At 52.0% G+C, this 19,878-nt stretch overlaps 1 protein-coding gene across 2 annotated transcripts in view; it reads right to left on the bottom strand.

The window, feature by feature from the left end:
* Positions 1 to 4,723, bottom strand: part of GDPD5 (glycerophosphodiester phosphodiesterase domain containing 5) — a 91,061-nt gene extending 86,338 nt beyond the window's left edge. Inside the window, exon 1 of one of the 2 annotated variants that reach the window (XM_010366793.2) lies at positions 3,972 to 4,723. The gene's annotated coding sequence lies outside the window, so the exon portion shown is untranslated. The remainder of the gene's footprint in view (positions 1 to 3,971) is intronic. The other variant, XM_010366792.2, reaches the window with a different exon arrangement.
* Between the last annotated feature and the right edge of the window lie 15,155 nt (positions 4,724 to 19,878).

Below are 19,878 nucleotides of genomic sequence, written 5' to 3'. Positions count from 1 at the left end.
CCCAGGTCCTTCCTGGGTGCCATGCTCAGTCCAACACTGCCCTTCCATAGCCTTGAGAAAAAGCCTTGTCCAGGCTTTTTACATACGAAGTATGCTTTCGAGGTACTCGGGTGGAGGTGAGGAGACAGTACGCCTTCTAAGCACAGATTTACAATTCAAACAGATGCAGCTTGGCTCCCTGCTCCCCACCTTCAAGCTGTGTGACCTTGGGAAAGATAAGGTACCTCTCTGAGTCCGTTTCTAGGGGATAACAGTAGCTACCTTGGGGAGTTTGGGTGAATAAGAGTGTCTATAAAGCATTTAGCACATTGTCTGGCTCATGGTAAGTACTCAAGAGTATCAGCTGTTGTTGATATCATCACTGTAGTATTGTGTGGATATATTTTACAAACTGCAAAATGTTATGGATGGTAGCTATTATTTTTTACTATTACTGTTGAACGTTAAAGATTCAGAGGGGGCATGACCAGAGGGTTGGGTAATCCAGGAATGTTTCTGAGGGAATTTATGACCTGAGTCAGGTCTTGACAGGTGGGGAGATAAGTGGAGAAGAGGCAGAGATGGCGGTTGTGATGGGAGGAACAAGCAAAGGGGGCTGCGATGGGGCCACATGTGGTGTGTTTAGGAGACAGTGTAGAGCAATGAGCCAGAGGGCCGGGCAGAGGCTACGGCGACCAAGGACCTGAATGCCATAACTAGGGCCTGGTCTTCATCTTACAGGCTGTAAGGAACCACAGAGACTTCTAAATGGGGGCTCCATTAAGCTTTCTGAAATGTGAGTTCTGTCCAACCTTCAAGGCCCTCTCCCATATGGGCATTTGCCCCTCACTAACCCCACCAAGCCAGTCTCCTCACCCCAAGTTCTCCCCATCTCTCGGCTTACCACACTATCCCACCTGCCCCGCCACTAGCCCACCCATGGTTCACACTCATGATGAGGCACCCCCTTGTTGAGTGCCTATAGTGCCATGTGTTTCACACATGGGATCTCAAGATCATCCATAACAGCCTTGAGAAGTGGACATCACGACCCTCATTTCACAGAAGAGGAAATGGAGGCCTGGTGGGATCATATGTCTTGCCCATGCTCTCAGTGACATGGTGGCACAGCCAGGATTCATTCTTGGAGGGATGTCAGGACCCCCCATCTCTACAGCAAGTTGCCTCTAGCTCCTGCCCAGACAGCCACCTCCCTGACAAAGCCTTTCTGGTTACTCCAGTCCTCAAGGGCCTCCCCTCCACCCCCTTTCTGCCCTGTACCCTCCCCCTTACTCCTCCCCTTCACCACCTCTCTGGAATCAGAGGCCCACTTGATCCTAGCTCAGCTAGCTTGGTTCCCAGTGTTGCCTATAGGACCATCTAGCCCCCAACAGGAGAGATAGGACATCATCAACCCCAGCTCTCTTCTGTTGGGGGCCAGATGATACTTTCTCCCTGTCCTGTCCTGCCTGCCCCTCCATATCCAAGACTGCTAACAGCACAGACAGGAGCCCCCACCTCCTCTGGTAGGGTTCAGAAGCTTACTGAGCATAGAGCTATTTCCCTGAGTGTGCCCCCAGCTGAGGGGAGTAATACATTATTCACTGCACCTAGGTGCCTAGGGAGGTCAGACAATGGACCTGAGGGAATGGACGCCAGCTCCAGGCACCACAGCCCTGCCAGCAGGAAGCCAAGGGAGGAGGTAAGAATCCAGAGCCCCTTGCCAGCGTCCCCAGGCAGACTGATTCTAGAGGCTATGAGACTAGCAGCCTGAGCTGAGCAAATTCAGGTCTCTAAGCCTGCAACAATATCCTGCGTTCTAATCTAAAACAAGTCTGAGAATTTCCCTAGACTTCCTGGTCAAACTTCAAGCTTCCTTTTCTTCATAGGGATGGAAACAGATATTTGGCCAGGCACTACATCTTTGTAGCTCATTTAATCCTCATAACAACCTGCTAAAGGAGGTATTCTAATTTTATAGGCTCAGAGGGATGAAGTGATTTGCTCAGTGCCACTCAGCTAGTGGGAGGCAGAGTAGACTCACGCCCACCTGGTCTGTCTGATTCACCACTATCTGGGGCTCACCAGTTACTGTGGCTCGAGGTTGCCGCTTAGCCCGTCTGGGTAACTTCCAGGGCACCTGGTATGCAGTTGGCACTTAAACAGTTCTACAAGCAAACTCAAAGGCCCTGGGGAAGTGGTTTTACCTATCTGAGCTTCAGTTTCCCACACAAGACTGGGCCGTTAATAACTACCCCAGTCTTGGCAAGGACGACATACCCCTTAGCACTTAACTGTCGGATGTGATGGCCCCACTAACTGAGCAGGTAACACACAGCCTGCCATCATCAATCTTAAGGTGGCACTAGGAACCATGGATGCATCAGGAGGTCTCAAGTGACTCCGCAACCCTCTTCTGCTTCACTCCAGGTTCCAGGCTCTCTCCACATCATGAAAGGAGATCACAGGTGTGAAATTATTTCATCAAAGAGCTTTGTTTAGATGTAGAGATTATTGTGAGGGTGGATTTGAATCCCTGGATGGAGGTAGGGGGTAGAGGAAATCCCAAGCCCCTCAGTCACCTTTTCTTTTGGGTTCCTCTAACCTTTCCACCCCCAGAGATTGAGATTCAGACTTCCACTGACCTCTCACCACCCTCCTCCACCTTCCAGGGGCTTTCCAAGGAGGTTTCCCTTTGACTCCAGGGAGTTGGGCACATCTAGGGTTAACCAGTCCTAGCCAAGGCCACAGGGCCCAGACCAGGACCAGATCTCCTCCCCTTCCCCACACAGAACAAGAGCCCACAGAGTCATGGCAAGGGCTTTTTCACAACACCCCTCTCCCTACATGCCTCGGGGGCAGCAGAAGCATCCCCTGCCTGGGAATCAAGACACCTGGGACTGTGCCCCAGCCCTGGGAGCCCCCAGCCTTGAGACCTTGAGCAGGTCCCTTCCTTCCTGGGCAGAGGTGTCCTGCAGGTTCCCCTGCCCAGAAGAGAATTAGGTTGGACCTTCCATTTGGGCCAAAGGCTATGGGGTTGTGGGCACTCCTCGGGGCCCCTGCACCAACCACACTGATTCTCACCACAGCCTCATACATGGTCGCCCATATCTCACATCAGGAATAGGGAAAGCCTCAGCCACCTATCCGGAAGATCCCAACTGGGGAGGAGTGTGGACACTTTGAAGGATGCTCACGAAGGTTTTCTCAAGTCTACTTCTGGATCAAGGATTCACTGTCTTTAGGACCGGACAACTGACACTCCCTTCGGTGGGCCTCAGCGTCCCCATTAGTAATGTGAGGGAGGTGAGCCACGTGAGCCACATCTCCAGCCACCCCAGAGGGGTCACATCTCCAGCTCTGATGGACCCTTACTTGGGGATCTCTGCAGTGAATTCACCAACAGATAAGCACATCTCAGGATCTCCAGAGTGTCTTAGAGACCCTGGAATCTGACACACAACGGCCAGGAGCTGCTGCTCTCCCATCCTGGGCCCACAGGGAGAGCAGCTTTGGAACTAGGAAGCTTCCCACCTCTGCCCTCAACTCTGAGTCACCTTTCCTGGGGGGTGACATGGCCAGGGAGCGGGAGGCAAGAAAAAGCCACTTCCTCAGCTTTAGGATCAGCGCTCAGGTGCTCCGCTTCTTCCCCTTCTATCCTCTCCCGCTTCCCCAGTCTCCTCCCCGCAGTGAAAGGAGAAGATCACTCAGCCCCGTTAAGCCTCAGTTTCTCCATCTGCAAGCGCCGATAATAATACACAACACCTATTTCAGGAGTAGCAGTGAGCCTTAGGCGGGGCGTGGCGGGGCGCGGACACGCACACAATGGGCGCTCAATAAGAGCCCGTTTTCTTTCTTTCCCCTCCCCTTCCCGCGCCCCCTCCCAGCCAGTTCCAGCCTCTGCTTGTTTCCCCCGAGATTCCCTCCTCTGGCCCCCCGCGCTCCCGCGATGGGGTCGGGGACCGCTTCTGCCCCGCATCCGGGATTCTCACCTGCAGCCTTGGCTCTCGCGGGCCGACGGGACAGAAGGGGACCCCTGTGTTATCTTCCGGGCAGGCACTGAGCCCCTCGCCTGAGGCGGGAGGAAGGGGGCAGCCTGGGTTCGTGGCACCCGCCCGGCGGTTCGGTCCGACTGTCCTGCCTGCCTAGGACCCCTCACGGAGCGCACGACCCGGCCGGAGCTTCCTGGGCACTCGCGCTGTTCCAAGTCCGAAGCACTCGGGTGGAGGCAACCGAAGGTTGGGGTCTCGTGGAGCCAGAGGCTGGGGGCGTCCGGGGTCCCGCGCACCGGAGTCGAGATCCTGGAGCCACAATGAGCTAGCTCCGGAGTAGGGGCTCCGACCCTCACTGATGGAAAGGCGCGGAGCGACCCTGCAACCACGGACCCGTACGGCCGGGTTAGGAGCGTGCCGCCCCGGCGCAGCGGGTCAGGGCCGGGGCTCCGCGCGTCCCGGCCGCACGCCCCGGACCGCGGGGCTGGGACGGGCAGGGCAGGGCAGGGCAGTGCAGGCGCCGGCGGGGAGGTGCGGCGGCCGGAGCCCCGCGGGGAAGTCTTTCCAGGTCCCGACTCGGCTCGCTGTGTAAACCGGGGCGGACCTCGGCGCCGCAGCCGACTCCCGAGCTCCCGCCTGCGGCTCCACTTCCTCCTCTTCCCCCGCTCGCTCACCGCTCGCTCAGCGCCGCTGCCACCTCCGCTGTCATCCCCGCCGCCCACCCCCACCAGAGCCGCAGCCAGATCTCAGCCGAGGCAGCGCCGCCCAGCGCCGGAGCGCCAGCCAGCGCGGCCCCGCCCGGCGGGGCGGAGTCAGCAAGGATCCCGCCTCCGGCCGGCAGCGGGCAGGGGCGGGGCGCGAGCCCGCTCCCCTTCCCGGGCCCCGCGCATGGGGCCGCAGGAGCCAATCCGAGGGTGGGAGCGGAGCGGCGCCCTGCGGAACGCGGACTCTACCTCGGAGAGGGCGGGGCGGACAATGGAGAGGTGCGGCTGCAAGAGGACAATGGCGTGGCTGGGGGTTCAGAAAGGGCCGAGTCGGGGAGGTGGTTGGTCTCGGGACCCGGATGGAGGAAGAGGCTAGAGGGCTGGCTTGTTTGGGACAGGGGCATGGGGACTGCTGTGCAGGGATTGCGGGGGTCACGGGGAAGCAGCAGGGGCCAGGGTAGGAAAAGAAGCCGGGGCAAGGCAAGGTGGAGGCGTGGGGGGGATATCCGGGGTCAGGGATCCTAGGGACGCTGGAGCGAACCCTCCTGGGTGGTGGGATGCCGCCGACAGCTTGCTCCTGCCCAGCTTCTAGTGCTTGGCGCTCAGAGGTGAGAGTTGGTCTGGGAAGTGTTCAGATTTCAGGAAATGGTGAAAAACAAGTTTTTGGAAATAAGGAACGAATTTGTCTTCCACAAGCCTCCCTTCCCTGCGTCCATCCCCGGGGAGGAGAGCATCGTGGTCAATTTTTAAAAATACGAACTCAAGAGGAGAGTTGAGTGAGGACACACACTTCGAATCGTGATGCATCTGCAGTCTGCTCCCGCCCCATCCCACCCTGCACATTGGGTGCAAGAGCCGTCTTTATTTCTTTTTCTATTATTTTATTTTATTTTATTTTGAGACAGGGTCCCGCTCTGTGGCCCAGGTTGGAGTGCAGTGGCACTATCACGGCTCACTGCAGCCTCGAACTTCCGGGCTCAGGAGATCCTCCCACCTGTGCCTCCAGGAGTAGCTGTGACTACAGGCGTGCACCACCACATCCGGCTAATTTTTAAATTTTTTTGTAGAGACAGAGTCTCACAATGTTTTCCAGGCTGGTCTCGATCTCCTGTGTTCCAGCGATCCTCCTGCCTCGGACTCCCAAAGTGCTAAGATTACAGGCGTGAGCCTGGTGCTTGGCCACGGAGCGGTCTTCAGTGTGTCTGCACAGGGACAGGCGCAGAGAAGGCGCTGGAGGGAATTGATGTATGAATGAAAGTTGAATGTGTGCCCCTGGGGGAGTGGGGTAGGGGCCAAGTGAAAGCAGCTAACTGCCCTGGGGAGCTAAGGGATGTTGGTGGCACAGGACAGCCTCTTTGTAAGCCTCACACCAACCTTATGTTGTGATAGGTACTCCATTTCACAGATGAGGACTCAGCACGGAGAGGCTAAGTGACATTCCTGAGACCACACCGCTGGCACAGAGTTCTATCCACCCATCACTATCAAATTCTAGGGTAAAGCTCTGTGACTTTAACAGATTACTCTCCCTCTCTGAGCCTCTGTTTCCTCATCTATAAAAGAAGAATAAAGGTGCTACCTGGTAGGGAACCAGGTGAGGGACAGGGCAGGCAGCAAGCTTCAGCAGGTGAAGCATGGGCATTCCCTGCAAAAGAAATGGCATCAGACTATGACTGAGAGACTGGTTGGAAGAACAAGGAAGAGGGCGTCGAGCTGGAGGCTGAAGTTCAGGCTGCGGACTTGAGGGTGCCCTCTCTTCTCCAGGCCCAGGGATTGGGAGTAGGCAAGTTGGCTCCAGGAAGCTGGGACTGGTCTCTCCAGCCTGAGGGCTGGGAGAAGGCAGTTTTGCCTTTATCTGTTGAACTTGATGCTAAGAAACCTTGTGGCCCTTCCCTCTGCCCAGAGCCTTCTCTGGCTCCCGATTGCCAGCATGACCAAGCCCTACATCCCTAGCCTGGCATTCCAGCCCCTTTGTTATTGCTGTCTGCCTGCTGACCCCACCAACCTCATCTCCCCATTGCTTACTTCCCTCTCTGCTTGTGCCAACTTCTCTCAGCTCCATCAGCAAGCAGGGTGCTTCCTGTCTCCATGCAGTTGTCTCCTCCATGTGTTGCCCTGCTGTTCCCCTTCTCTCTGGAGTTAATTCCCATTTCTCTGCTGGGCTGAAGGTGGCCAAATGCCCACCTGTTCTCTTCACTGCTGTATCCCTAGAGCCTAACAGAGCCTGGCACATAGTAGGTGCCAAATAAATAATTGTTGAATAAATGACACACCTCTCATGAGAGGTGGGACATGAGATGTGTCATTTATTCAACAATTATTTACTTGGCACCTACTCCAAGATTTATCACCACCTCAGAGAAGCCTTCCTGAACTCCCCTAGGCTGCCTGCCTTTGATCTGGGCTCCCTCAGCTTGAAGGTTCTGTAATGATTGATCCATGTCTGGTTTCCCTCCCACCCACCACCACCCAACCTGGTACATGGCCTGCCCTTGTGAGATCTCAGCGCTGGGAGATGAATGAGGCTCTCAGAGAGTTCTCTGGCTGCCCCTGCTGCGAGAGCCTCCTCAGCCGGGTCAGATGAGCAGTATGTCAGAATGAAAAGGAGCTTTTCAGAATAGACCCTCCATGACCTCTGAGGCACTGGGGGTGTGTCGGGGGAGGCATGCCCAAGGTCATCAGGAGGTGACCAGCAAACAGGTCTCAGACACCCACATTTGCCATCTGGCCACTTTTCCAAAGGGAAGGGAGTCTTGTGAGCTGGGGAATCTGGCCTTTTGGTGGCAAATGAATTCCATGAAGCACGACAGAGGTGGTCATGGTGGCTGGTCTGGGCAGTGGTCGAGGGCAAGGCTGCACGGAAACATTAATCTTTTCTGCCTGATGCCCTACTGCTTCCAGGAACCTTCTACCTTCCTTACACAGAGGCAGCAGCTGCAGCTTCAGGCCCCAGGGCTGTTAAACGCAGCTCCTTCCATTCTTATGGCAGATAGACATTCACTTTCACACCTACATTTATATTAGTAATTTTGCAGTTTTTCTTAGATAGGGCCACTGAATTGTATGAGGCTCCACACCCTTGGAGATCTACTTCCAACAAATCCTTACACTGCATCCATATATGCAGGTCCTGTGTGAGGCATTGGCAGGGACGCTCTGCCCTCCTGCAGCTCCCTGTCTGGTGGGGTGGTTGGACTCCATTGAGCTCATTGAGCCCTCAAAATGCTTCGTGCCTTCCTACTCCTCTGTCTCCATCCCTGCCAGCCTGGAGTCCTTTCCCTGTCTCTCCTTCCTGCATGTGTCCTGCTTGCCTAGTGGGGATTTTCTCCATCCTTCAAGGCCCTTCTCACAAGCTGATGCCTCTGAGAACCCTGCCCACTTCTCCCAGTTGCAAGCACAGCCTCTTCCTTTGGAGCCTGTGGCACTGAAGGCCCTTTGTGCCTCCTTGGAACTCTAATGCCTTTGGATCTGGGCTGCTGTTGATGGGTCAATTTTCCCACCAGATTATGAGCTTTTGGAGGGCAAGGGGTGGAGTCTGATTTCTCTCTGCCCCAGTCCCTCATTCACCAACGTTTCCTGAGTTGGACCAAGTCCTATACCAAACATTGGGTATCTAGGGGTGGGACAATCAGATGAGAACCTGCCCTCATCGTCGAGGAGCCTCCAGTCCCAGAGCTGTCTGCATGGAAATGTGTACCAAGTACTTAGTGAACAGAGGAGGCTGCCTGATTCAGCTGGAGGAGGGCAAGCTGGGCCAAGGGCAGCTTCACAGGGAGGGTGACTCTTGGGTATCTAAGAAGCAGAACTTGTCAAGATAAGGAGGGAAGCGTCTTCTAGGCAGAGGGAACATTGAGCACAAAGGCATGAAAGTGGGAATGGGCAGGTGGGGGGTGAGAAGTTAGGTGCATTTAAGGCAACAGAAATGACAGAGGGAGGGAGAAGTGGGTTGCACAACAGAGCAGTTAGAGCACAGACTCTGGAGCCGCATGGCCTAGGTTCAAATCCTGGCACTACCAAGTACTAGCTCTGTTGTTACTCGGTGCCTCATTTTCCTTATCTGTAGAGTGGGGATAATCCCAGTACTTACCTTGTAGGATATTTATGAGGATTAAGTGAGTTAATTTTCGTAAGAAACCTAGGGTAGTGCTGATGACACATATAAGTTCCCATTGAGTGTCAGGTAAATGAGAGGGAGCCAGAGAGGCCATGTTAGATGGGGTTCGTGTTTGGAATTTATTGGGAGGATGCTGGAGTATTAGCAAGGAGAGAGTGTGAAGGGGAGTGGGAGGCTTGGCTTGGACCCAGCCTGCTCTACCCACTCGTGCACATCCAGAGGGCATCCCTGGGACCCCACCTGCATGCCCCTCCTCCTCTCTGGCCTTCCACTGCCCTCAGTGACCCTGTGGCCCCAACTGACTTCAACTGATGTATAACAGTGCTGTAGGAGCTGGGGCCACACCTACCCCAGTACACCTGGGGGAAACTTCATGTTCCAGATTATTGCCAAAGGAGGTCAACTAGGGGTCCCAAAGGGATCCAGGACACCTGTGCAGGGTGAGCATCTGAGCTGTAGCCTGGCTTAACGTGTGGTGGATTTGGTAAGAGTGTGTATGTGGAATGGGGAGTGGCGAGGGGCTGGAGGCACTTGTCTGGCCCAGAGAGCTGGTTGGATATAGGGCACTGTGGGTTGTGACGCTGTGGGCTTGGGAGCCAGGTGCACATCCTGGCCCAGTCACCTTCCCTCTTTGTGGCTGAGATTCCTGTGGGTAAAAAGGAGATGAAAATAGTAACTTCTTCAGGCTGTTCAGCTCAGTTAGGAAAAAAAAAAAAAAAAAAGAAAAAGAAAATAGTGGCTCCTTCAAAGGTGGTGAGGATGAAAAAATCAAATGTTCAGTGAGGCCTGAGGTACAAGATGTATATTTGGGAGACCAAAATCAATTCTGTAGTACCAAGGCCGAAAGGTTAAGAGAGCCCATGGCTGGAGAGCTAGGCGGGGTGGGGGGTGGGGGTGGGGGTGGGGTGGGGGGGTGGTGGTGGGGGGGCGGGGGCCACGCCACACAAGGTCTTAGTCAAGAGTTGGCCTCTGTGCTGAGGGTGAGGGGAGCCGTGGGAGGGTTTCACAGGGACAACAAGGTCGTATGTGCTTCTCAGAGATCACTGAGTCAGAGAGACAGAATGGGGCCTGTTTTAAGAGTCAAAGTGACAAGGAGAGGTGCGGGTCTGATCCTGGGCCCTGGCTGTAGCCCAAGTGGGTGGGAGGCATCCAAGAACATTTACAGGGAAAGAGGCACGAGCTACTGATTTGTGTCCACATAGGGCAATAGTGAGTTAGAAATGCCTGGGTGACTCCAGGGGCGCAGCTAGTGGTACCATTTCCTGTGCCGGGGACCCTGGAGATGCAAGTATGGGGAAAGGTTATGATGTGGTTTGGGGACACAGTGAGTTTGAGGGACCATTGGGAGATACATGGGATATGCTGCCGTAGAGCTCTGGGGGGCAGGGCCAGGCTTGAGCCCACCTCTTGGGAGTAGACAGCCTTTGGGAGGAGAGGGTGAGTGGCCCCTGGGAGGGAAGTGTGGCTCACCATGGAGAGGATAGGCAGGGGCTGGGGCCTGAGGAGGAGCCCTCTGAGGGCTTCCTCTTTCCCTCTTCCTCTGAGGAGAAGAGGACAGTGGGGAGCAGACACTGAGAGGAGAGAGTACAGGGAGAGGTTAGCCAGAGCCGGGAGGGCCAGGACGGAGGTGTCCTCTGGGGTGGGCCATTGGGACTGTGGGTGACTTGGAAAGAGTGGTGTGGGTGGGGTGGGAGGCAGGAGCAGGGGCTTACTTGGTGACATGGTGGACAGCCCCTTCCAGGGCAGCTGACAGGGCAACATGGTTGGATGGCAGCTGGCCAGGAAGGCAGAGGCAGAGGAGGGTTTTGGTGTTGGTTTCTGGAAGACGGCTTCAGTTAAAGCTTTGTGAATAAGGGAGGGGCAGGAGGCTGACCTGGGATTGAAGAGAGGCTGTACTTGGGGGTTGGGGGTGAGGACCACAGTAGGGTCAGGAGAGAAAGATCTGAAGCGGCCCCTTCTCCCTTGGTAGAGGGGGCTTTGGGAAATGTCTGTGTCAAGTTAATAAAAAATGATATCATGGCTGGGCAGGGTAGCTCATGCCTGTAATCCCAGCACTTTGAGAGGCCAAGGCAGATAGATCACTTGAGGCCAGGAGTTCGAGACCAGCCTGGGCAACATAGTGAAACCCTGTCTCTACTAAAACTACAAAAATTAGCCATGTGTGGTGGTGCATGCCTATAGTCCCAGCTACTCGATAAGCATGAGGCTTGAGGTAGAGGCTGCAGTGAGCCGAGATCGTACCATTGCACTCCAGCCTGGGAGACCCTATTAAAAAAAAAAAAAAAGATACGTGGGTATCTCAATGTATGGGTCTCAATCTCCTGGGTCACTGCTCAGGCTCCAGTCTTGCAAAGCCGGGGAGCTTCACATTCCTTTCTGACCCCAGATCCTGGAAGCTTCCTCTCCCACCAGGTCTTGTCGCCAGCCAGTGGGAATAACTGAGGTCACCATAACACCATGCTGACCCTTCCCCAGAGCCTTTGGATGCTCACTAGAGGAGCTATCTACCTTCTTCCCACCATTGTCAGTTGTCAGGGTCTGCTTCCCTCCAACTCCCGCCATGAACTTGCCAGATTGATTTCTGTGTCCCAGCACAGGGTGTGGCCACACCCAGTAGGCACTCAATACCTTTAACTGTGGAAATGCAGGGAGGATGCCTTCATTTGGTTGCTTCTGCTGCCGCCTGCTGTCTAACACTGGTTAGTACAACATTAGAGGGCTGGTTCTGGAACTTAATGGTTTCAGGACCCCTTTTCTTGCCTAATAATTATTGAGGACCCCAAAGAACATCTGTTTGTATGTCTTATGTCTATTAGTGTTTACATTAATATAAATTTAAATTGATATGTTTTTAAAATGTTCATATTATATAATTAAAATAATAAATGTAGTGTAACAACATTTTTAGAAAAAATGTATTTCCCAAAATAAAAAATTAATGAGAAGACTGGCACTATTTTATATGCTTACAAATTTCTTTAATGTCTTGATAGAAGACAGCTGGATTTTCAAACATACTTCTGCATTTAATCTGATGCAATATGTTGGAGTTTTTTTTGTTTTTTTTTTGAGACGGAGTCTCGCTCAGTCACCCAGGCTGGAGTGCAGTGGTGCGATCTGGGCTCACTGCAAGCTCCACCTCCTGGGTTCACACCATTCTCCTGCCTCAGCCTCCCAAGTAGCTGGGACTACACGCACCCACCGCCACGCCTGGCTAATTTTTTGCATTTTTAGTAGAGACGGGGTTTCACCGTGTTAGCCAGGATGGTCTCGATCTCCTGACCTCGTGATCCGCCTGCCTTGGCCTCCCAAAGTGCTGGGATTACAGGCATGGGCCACCACGCCTAGCCAATATGTTTTAAGTGAAGTTTATGAAGAAAATACAGGCTTATGCAAATACATAGTTGGAAAAGGGGTATGTTAACAACCCTTTCAAATAATTGTAGCTATTCTTTTTTTTTATTTTGTAGAGGCAGGATCTTGCTCTGTCGCCCAGGCTGGAGTGCAGTGGCATGATCATAGCTCACGGTAACCTCAAACTCTTGGGCTCAAGTGATCCTTTCACCTCAGCCTCCCAAGTAGCTGGTACTACAGGTACTTACCACCACACTCAGCTAATTTTTCTTTTTTTTTTCTTTTTTTGGTACAGATGGGCTCTCACTATGTTGCCCAGGTTGGTGTTTTCATGGCCTCAAGCAATCTTCCTGCCTCAGCTTCCCTAAGTGTTGGGATTACAGGTGTGAACTACTGAGCCTGGCTATTCTTGATAGTAGCCAAAACTTGACAAGAGAGGTTTTTTTTGAAGGTTAGTTATGATTAGAATCTGAAATCCTGCCAGGCGTAGTGGCTCATGCCTGTAATCCCAGCACTTTGGGAGGCCAAGGTGGGTGGATCACGAGGTCAGCAGTTCGAGACCAGCCTGGTCAATATGGTGAAACCCCGTCTCTACTAAAAATACAAAAATTAGCTGGGCGTGGTGGCGCCTGCCTGTAGTCCCAGCTGTTCGGGAGGTTGAGGCAGGAGAATCACTTGAACCCGGGAGGCAGAGGTTTCAGTAAGCCGAGATTTCGCCACTGCACTCCATCTCAAAAAAAAAAAAAGAATCTGAAATCCTATCAAAGAAATTTTTATGTTCAGTTACATTAAAATACATTAGACTCTTTTGCATTTTGGATGTATCTTTTGCCCAAGCATGCTGTTATAACTTAGTGCACTGACTGTTTGGAAAAAAATGGTTCACCAAGTTATGCAAGTCTTCCAGATATTGACAAATATTAGTATACTATGTTTTAAAAATCACATTAGTTAATATCAGCACCAATCTCATCAGAGAAGTCTTTAAGCATTGGGAAGCTGCCAAGGTCACAGTGGTGAACACAAGGTTTCTAAAATTCTAATTTTCACTAGAGCTTGGATTTCATCATTAGCAGTAAATACTGTCAGTTTGCCATGAAATGACAGATTCATTTTATTCATTCTTGAGAAAATGTCTGCCAGAGACCCAAGTCTGCATAGCATAATTTATCTGTCAGTATTTCTTTCAAGTCAAAATGGTGTTCCATGAAAAAAAAGTGGCTAGTTAAGCTCACAGTTCAAACAAGTGCAAATGCATTTCCTGGAGACAACCATTGTGCTGCATCGGATATGGCAGAAGTGCTCTATGTTGCTTCTCAGAATATTAAAAAGATGTATATTCAAGGACCAATATATTGTGAATGGGATCATTTTTATTGCTACATCAAAGACTTTCCTGGTCGATGTTGGCAGTGTTTCCCTGCGAGGGCGTGGCAGTGAAAAATGCGATGACTTCCTGTACATCGCACTGGAGGCCGCCGCCGTGGCTTTTGCACCGTCAGGGAAATGTCAACCCAGCAAAAAAGGCAAATGATGCCTTAGTCTCATTATGAAAAGAGTTTTGACCTTGCAGACTTCCCCAGCAGGGTCTGTACTCGGCATTCATTTTTAAATTTAACGTTCTCATACCAGAAGCAGGGCTCAGTCACCCTTGACACAGTTTCCAATCAATACTATGCCCCACCCGAATAGCTCCAGCTGGTGGCTGGTGATAAAACTTACAGGCTTCTCTCCCACCTAGCAGGCTGGTTCCTGGCTTTCCTGCTGCCTCCTTTAAATGGACCATTCGGATATGGGCTTGTAAACTGGAAGTGACCACCTCTCAGTCACAGTGTGACCAACTGGAACTAGTGCCTGCTTGCTTTAAACCTACCAATTAAAGCTCCCTGAGGGAAAACTGGACACTCTCCACCCAATATAGGCAGTGGCCCATGAGTCTCATCTCTTTCTGTCTGTACTCCCTGACCTGTGTGTGCGTGTGTATGTGTGTGTGTGTTCCTGTGTGTGAGAGAGACAGAGAGACCTCTGGTGTGCTCTCCAGGGTCTGTAAGTACTAGACACTTTTACACTTTCACACAGTGGTTTTGTCCCCTGAAAGTGAGGCCACCGAAGGACCCATGCAGGTGGGTCCCCTCCCTGCTGGTACTCTTTTTTTCTGGGCCCCTCCGCTGCTGGGAAGAGTAGCTACCAGTTAAGTTGATAGAGTTTCCTTCAAAACATAGTCCTATGACACCCTCTCAGAACAGAGGGGCCTCCTTATCTCCAGGAGCAGCAGGGGAGGGGGAAGGAAGAGGAGAGTTGAGAGAAGACACCTGTCTCATCACATGCTTAAGAGGCACCCATACTGTTCAGGGCCAAAAATTAGAAATACCCCAACCAGCCAGTACCATGGGGTGGTGATAGGAACCCTGGCTTCCTAGAATAACTCAGTTCCAGGAATGTGTGCTGAGGGCCAAGTCCATGCCAGACCTGAAGCTGGCACTAGAGATGCAAAATGCAATCAGACCCTGCCCTCTGCCCTTGAGGAGTGTTCAGTTTAGTGGGGGAGAGAGGGGTGCCACATTAGTAACAAAAACAGACCCCTTTATTTATGTTAACTTTACCAAAGGAAATTTCATAAATTCAAAATGCCATCTACTGCTTCCTCCCAGGTTCTCTTCTTTCCCCCAGCACCTCTGCCCCCCAACACCAGGTTCTCTTCTGATTCTGTTTAGTCAGTTCTCTTTGGTTGGTGGTAGAAACCTGAGTTGAATGAGTTTCAGCATGAAGCGAAAGTGACTGCAAGGATATGAGGGAGTCTCCCAAGTTCCAAGGACAGGGATGAACAACCTTGAGATGAGAACAAAACAGGGTCATCAAACAGGACCAAGATGAATATTATTTATTTATTTATTTATTTATTTGAGATGGAATCTCGCTGTCTCCCATGCTGGAGTGCAGTGGCATGATCTCGACTCACTGAAACCTTCACGTCCTGGGTTCAAGCAGTTCTCCCTGCCTCAGCCTCCTGAGTAGCTGGGATTACAGGCGCCCGTCACCACACCTGGCTAATTTTTGTATTTTTAATAGAGATGGGGTTTCGTCATGTTGCCCAGGCCGGTCTTGAACTCCTGACCTCAGGTGATCCACCTACCTCAGCCTCCCAAAGTGCCGGGATTACAGATGTGAGCCACTGCGTCCGGCCAAGATGAATATTATTATGGCTCACCTACCCCAAGAGAAACAGCTTCCCATCTCTGTCCTGCTTCCCAATTCCTGGGAAGAAGGTGGTTGGCCCAGGTTGGCTATGGTCCTCATCCAACCTCACAGGGGCCAAGAAGGAAGTCTGTGCTACCTGTATCTGCAGACATAGGGAGGGAGGGGCAGAGGCGATCCCTCGGAGAGCTGCTTGCAGACAGTCTCCCCTCTGATCAGTGCACACACATGCCTTCTGTATCATTGTAATGAGGTTTGTTTGTAATATTGTAGACTTTCCTTATTTTACTCAACATTATTTCATACATATTTCCAAGCAATACACATTCACTTACTTATGACTTAACGTGACCTTCTGTGATTACGTCCCCTACCTTGGTGTATTGGTTAGCTGCAATGATAATGCTATCTTTTTTTTTTTTTTTTTTTTGAGACGGAGTCTCGCTCTGTCACCCGGGCTGGAGTGCTGTGGCCGGATCTCAGCTCACTGCAAGCTCCGCCTCCCGGGTTCACGCCATTCTCCTGCCTCAGCCTCCCGGGTAGCTGGGACTACAGGCGCCGCTACCTCGCCCGGCTAGTTTTTTGTAGTTTTTAGTAGAGACGGGGTTTCACCGTGTTAGCCAGGATGGTCTCGATCTCCTGACCTCGTGATCCGCCCGCCTCGGCCTCCCAAAGTGCTGGGATTACAGGCTTGAGCCACCGCGCCCGGCCTGATAATGCTATCTAACAACTCAAAAATCTAGGTGGCTAATAAACAATATATACAGTTTTTTCTTGTCACGTGCTTGCAGGCAGGCTGGAGTGGCAGGGGAAGCTCTGCTTCCGGCTGCTTCTCGGGTTCAGGGCTGCCCCACGTGTGTCTCATTCTGGGATCAGTGGCTCCCCAGAGCATGCTTTTCTCCTGGTGACAGCAGAAACTCAGGAACTGCAAGCAGAAACTCATGACACCTCTTAAGGCCTGGGCTCAGCACAGTTATACTATCTCTTTTTGCCTATGTTCCATTGGCCAAAGCAAGCCACAAACCCATTTCCAATCTCAGTAGGGCAAGGAAGTACACTGCCCCCTCCCACTGTGGCAGTGGTGGAAGGAAGAGCTGAGGAATAATACAGCCCACCACACTTGGTCATGGTTTCCTCAACTACAAACATCAAAAATTGTGAATAGTCATTAGGTCTCATGGGTGCCACCCTCTACTGCCATAACTTTAGTTTCTCTCTTTCTCCAGCCCAGACCTCCCCTGCTAAGGTCCAGACCCACATTTCCTGCTTCCTTCTGATGATCCACAAGCCTCTCAAACTTACTGTGTCTGTTCCGAAGTGAGCAGCCCTGTGCAAACCTACCTCCAGAGGCCGGGACACTGAGAGGCCGAAGAAAGAGGGGGGCAAATCCAGTTTCTCAGAAAGCAACATTTAGTAGGGACGCACGAACAGAGTGATGTCTCTGGCAGCTGTGAGATGCTGGATCCCTGCACTGGCCCTACCACAAACTATTCTTTTTGTTGTTGTTGTTGTTGTTGAGACAGAGTCTCGCTCTGTCACCCAGGCTGGAGTGCAGTGGTGCAATCTCAGCTCACTGCAAGCTCCACCTCCCGGGTTCATGCCATTCTCCTGCTTCAGCCTCCGCTTAGCCTAGAGCATCTCTTAAAGCAAAACATCGGTCATTATGGTAGTTTAACTTCAAGATGGTGTCACTCTTACTCTACAACAGGTTGTTTTTCTACGCTGTCCAAAACTGCATCATTGATTCCCCCTAAAGCCGCTCCTGTATTCTCCATCTCTGTGACAGATCCCAACATTCTAGACATCATCCCTTATAGCCAGTCAGTCACAGAGATACAGGGAAGGGAATTCTTTTTTTATTTTTTATTTTATATATATATATATATATATATATATTTTTTTTTTTAGATGGAGTCTCGCTCTGTTGCCCAGGCTGGAGTGCAGTGGTGCAATCTTGGCTCACTGCAAGCCCCGCCTCCCGGTTCATGCCATTCTCCTGCCTCAGCCTCCTGAGTAGCTGGGACTACAGGCGCCCACCACCACGCCCGGCTAATTTTTTAGTAGAGATGGGGTTTCACTGTGTTAGCCAGGATGGTCTTGATCTCCTGGCCTTGTGATCCACCCGCCTCAGCCTCCCAAAGCGCTGGGATTACAGGCGTGAGCCACCGCGCCTGGCCAAGGAAGGGAATTCTAAAGCTACTGGAGTCCAGGCATGGTGGCTCACGCCTATAATCCCAGCACTTTGGGAGGCCGAGGCGGGTGAATCACTTGAGGTCAAGAGTTCAAGACCAGTCTGACCAACATGGTGAAACCCCATCTCTGCTAAAAATACAAAAATAACTGGGCCTGGTGGTGGCGCATACCTGTAATTCCAGCCACTTGGGAGGCTGAGGTATGAGAATCACTTGAATCCAGGAGGCAGAGGTTGAGGTGAGCTGAGACTGCACCACAGCACTCCAGCCTATGTGATGGTGTGAGGAGGGAAGGAAGGAAGGAAGGAAGGAAGGAAGGAAGGAAGGAAGGAAGGAAGGAAGGAAGGAAGGAAGGAAGGAAGGAAGGAAGGAGAGAGGGAGGGAGGGAAGGAAGGAAGGAGAAGAAAGGAAGGAAGGAAGGAGAAGGAAAGAAAGAAAAGGAAGAAAGGGAAGAAGGGAAGGAAGGAAGGGAGAGAGAGAGAGAGAGAAAGAAAGAAAGAAGACAAGCAAAGCAAAGAAAAAGCAAGCTAGCTACTGGAGTGTCCATGCTCCCAACTCTGGAGTTTTTGTCTCCTGAACATCTAAACATTTTTCTATCCACTCCTTGACCCTGTGGCTCCCACAATCACCTCCGAGGCCAGGGCCCGTCATGTCAGCCTCCTCAGTGCTCTCCCTGCCTCCTCTCTTGCCCTCTGCTGTCCACTTTCCACTATTTCAGATCTGAGCACAACATTCTCTTGATTGAAACTCCTCAGTGGCTCTCCTCTCCTGGCTCTTGGCAGCACGTGCTGGGCCCTCTACACCCAAGTCAACCTGGAAGGCAGAGCTCCCATGTCTCCTCCTCCAGGAAGCCTCCCTCTGACCATGAGGTGGGCCTGCCATCTGGGAAAGGAGGAAAGGAAGGAGAGATTGAGTAGAAAGAGCCTCAGACTGCACTGCAGCTCCGAGAAAGCCTCAGCCAGCCCAGTGGGGGGGCCCAGAGCACAAATTAGCTGTTAGAGGCTGGGCGTGGTGGCTGACACCTGTAGTCCCAGCTACTCAGGAGGCTGAGGCAGAAGGATCGCTTGAGCCTGAGAGGCGGAGGTTGCAGTGAGCTGAGATCGTGCCATTGTACTCCAGCCTGGGCAACAGAGTGATACTGTGGCTCAAAAAAATAATAATAATAATAAAATAAAATAAAAGCCAGTTAGAGGAGACATCTGCTGGGCAGAAACGGCCAGGCCTCCTTCTCCCACTGAGCTGAGTCATTGGCTAAGGCTGCCCAAGGAGAAAGTGGCCTTGTTAGGAACACAGCAGTAGATCCCAGGGTGTCGCTGCTGGGATCTGTTGCTAACGACACTCCTGCTCTACACTCTCTTAAAGGAAGATCTGAGTAGGAAACCTCCATGGCTTAATGGATGTTAAAGTTGGAAGGAATTTAAGAGATGCTCTAGGCCAGCCACTGTCACATTTTACAGATGAGAAAACTGAGGTTGGCCAGAGGAAGTGACTTGCCCAAAGCCACCCAGCATGTAAACCAATACGCAAACCCAGGTTCTGACTCCCAAGTCTGTGCTCTTCTGAATCATTGCTGACTCAGAGTCACAGTGGGGCTAGAGGGCAGCCAGAGGAGAGTGGCAAGGTATGACTTCAGGACGCGGCTCAGGTGTCACTTCCTCACAGAAGCCCTGCCTGGATCTCAAGCTCTTCTCTGGGCTCCCCGAGGCCTCTGTCCACTCCTTTACCAGTCTGTTCTGTGAATGTCAGCTTGTGTGTCTGCTTCCATGAGACCATGTCCCCAGCACCCAGCATGGGACCCAGAACATCGTGCTACATGCGAAGCTACATGCCTCCGGTTTCTACTGCCCTCTCTGGCAGCTCAGCCCTCCAGGACAGAAGAGCAATTGGCTCCGCTATTTGTTGCTTCCTTCCTTTCTTCCTGCTTTAAATAAATGTATACTGAGTGATTACTTCATACAGTTCTGGGGACACAGCAGTGAAAAATTTTGCCTTCATGAAATTTACTTTCTAGTAGAGGGAGGTAGACAATAAGCAAAACAAATACCAGGGAGTGGTGTATTAGATGGGATACATGCTACGGGCAAAAGAAAGAGCCTCATAGACAGAGGAGACCAGGAGGCGTCAGCGAGGGCACTTGCCACTTAAATAGAGGAGTCAAGGAAAGTGACGTTTGAGTAAAAACCTGAAGCAGACTACAGGTGCGAAGGCCCCTGGTGTGTTCACACTAGGAAGCCAATGTGGCTGGAATGGAGGGAGTGATTGATGGACTTGGGAGAGATAAAAGACGAGCCTACAAGGTCACAGAGATTAAATCACAGAGGGCCTAGAGCCTGCAGTAGAAATTTGAC

The sequence above is a fragment of the Rhinopithecus roxellana genome, chromosome 15, assembly GCF_007565055.1.
Source record: "Rhinopithecus roxellana isolate Shanxi Qingling chromosome 15, ASM756505v1, whole genome shotgun sequence".
Lineage (NCBI taxonomy): Eukaryota > Metazoa > Chordata > Mammalia > Primates > Cercopithecidae > Rhinopithecus > Rhinopithecus roxellana.
This window is presented reverse-complemented; position numbering and strand designations above follow the sequence as displayed.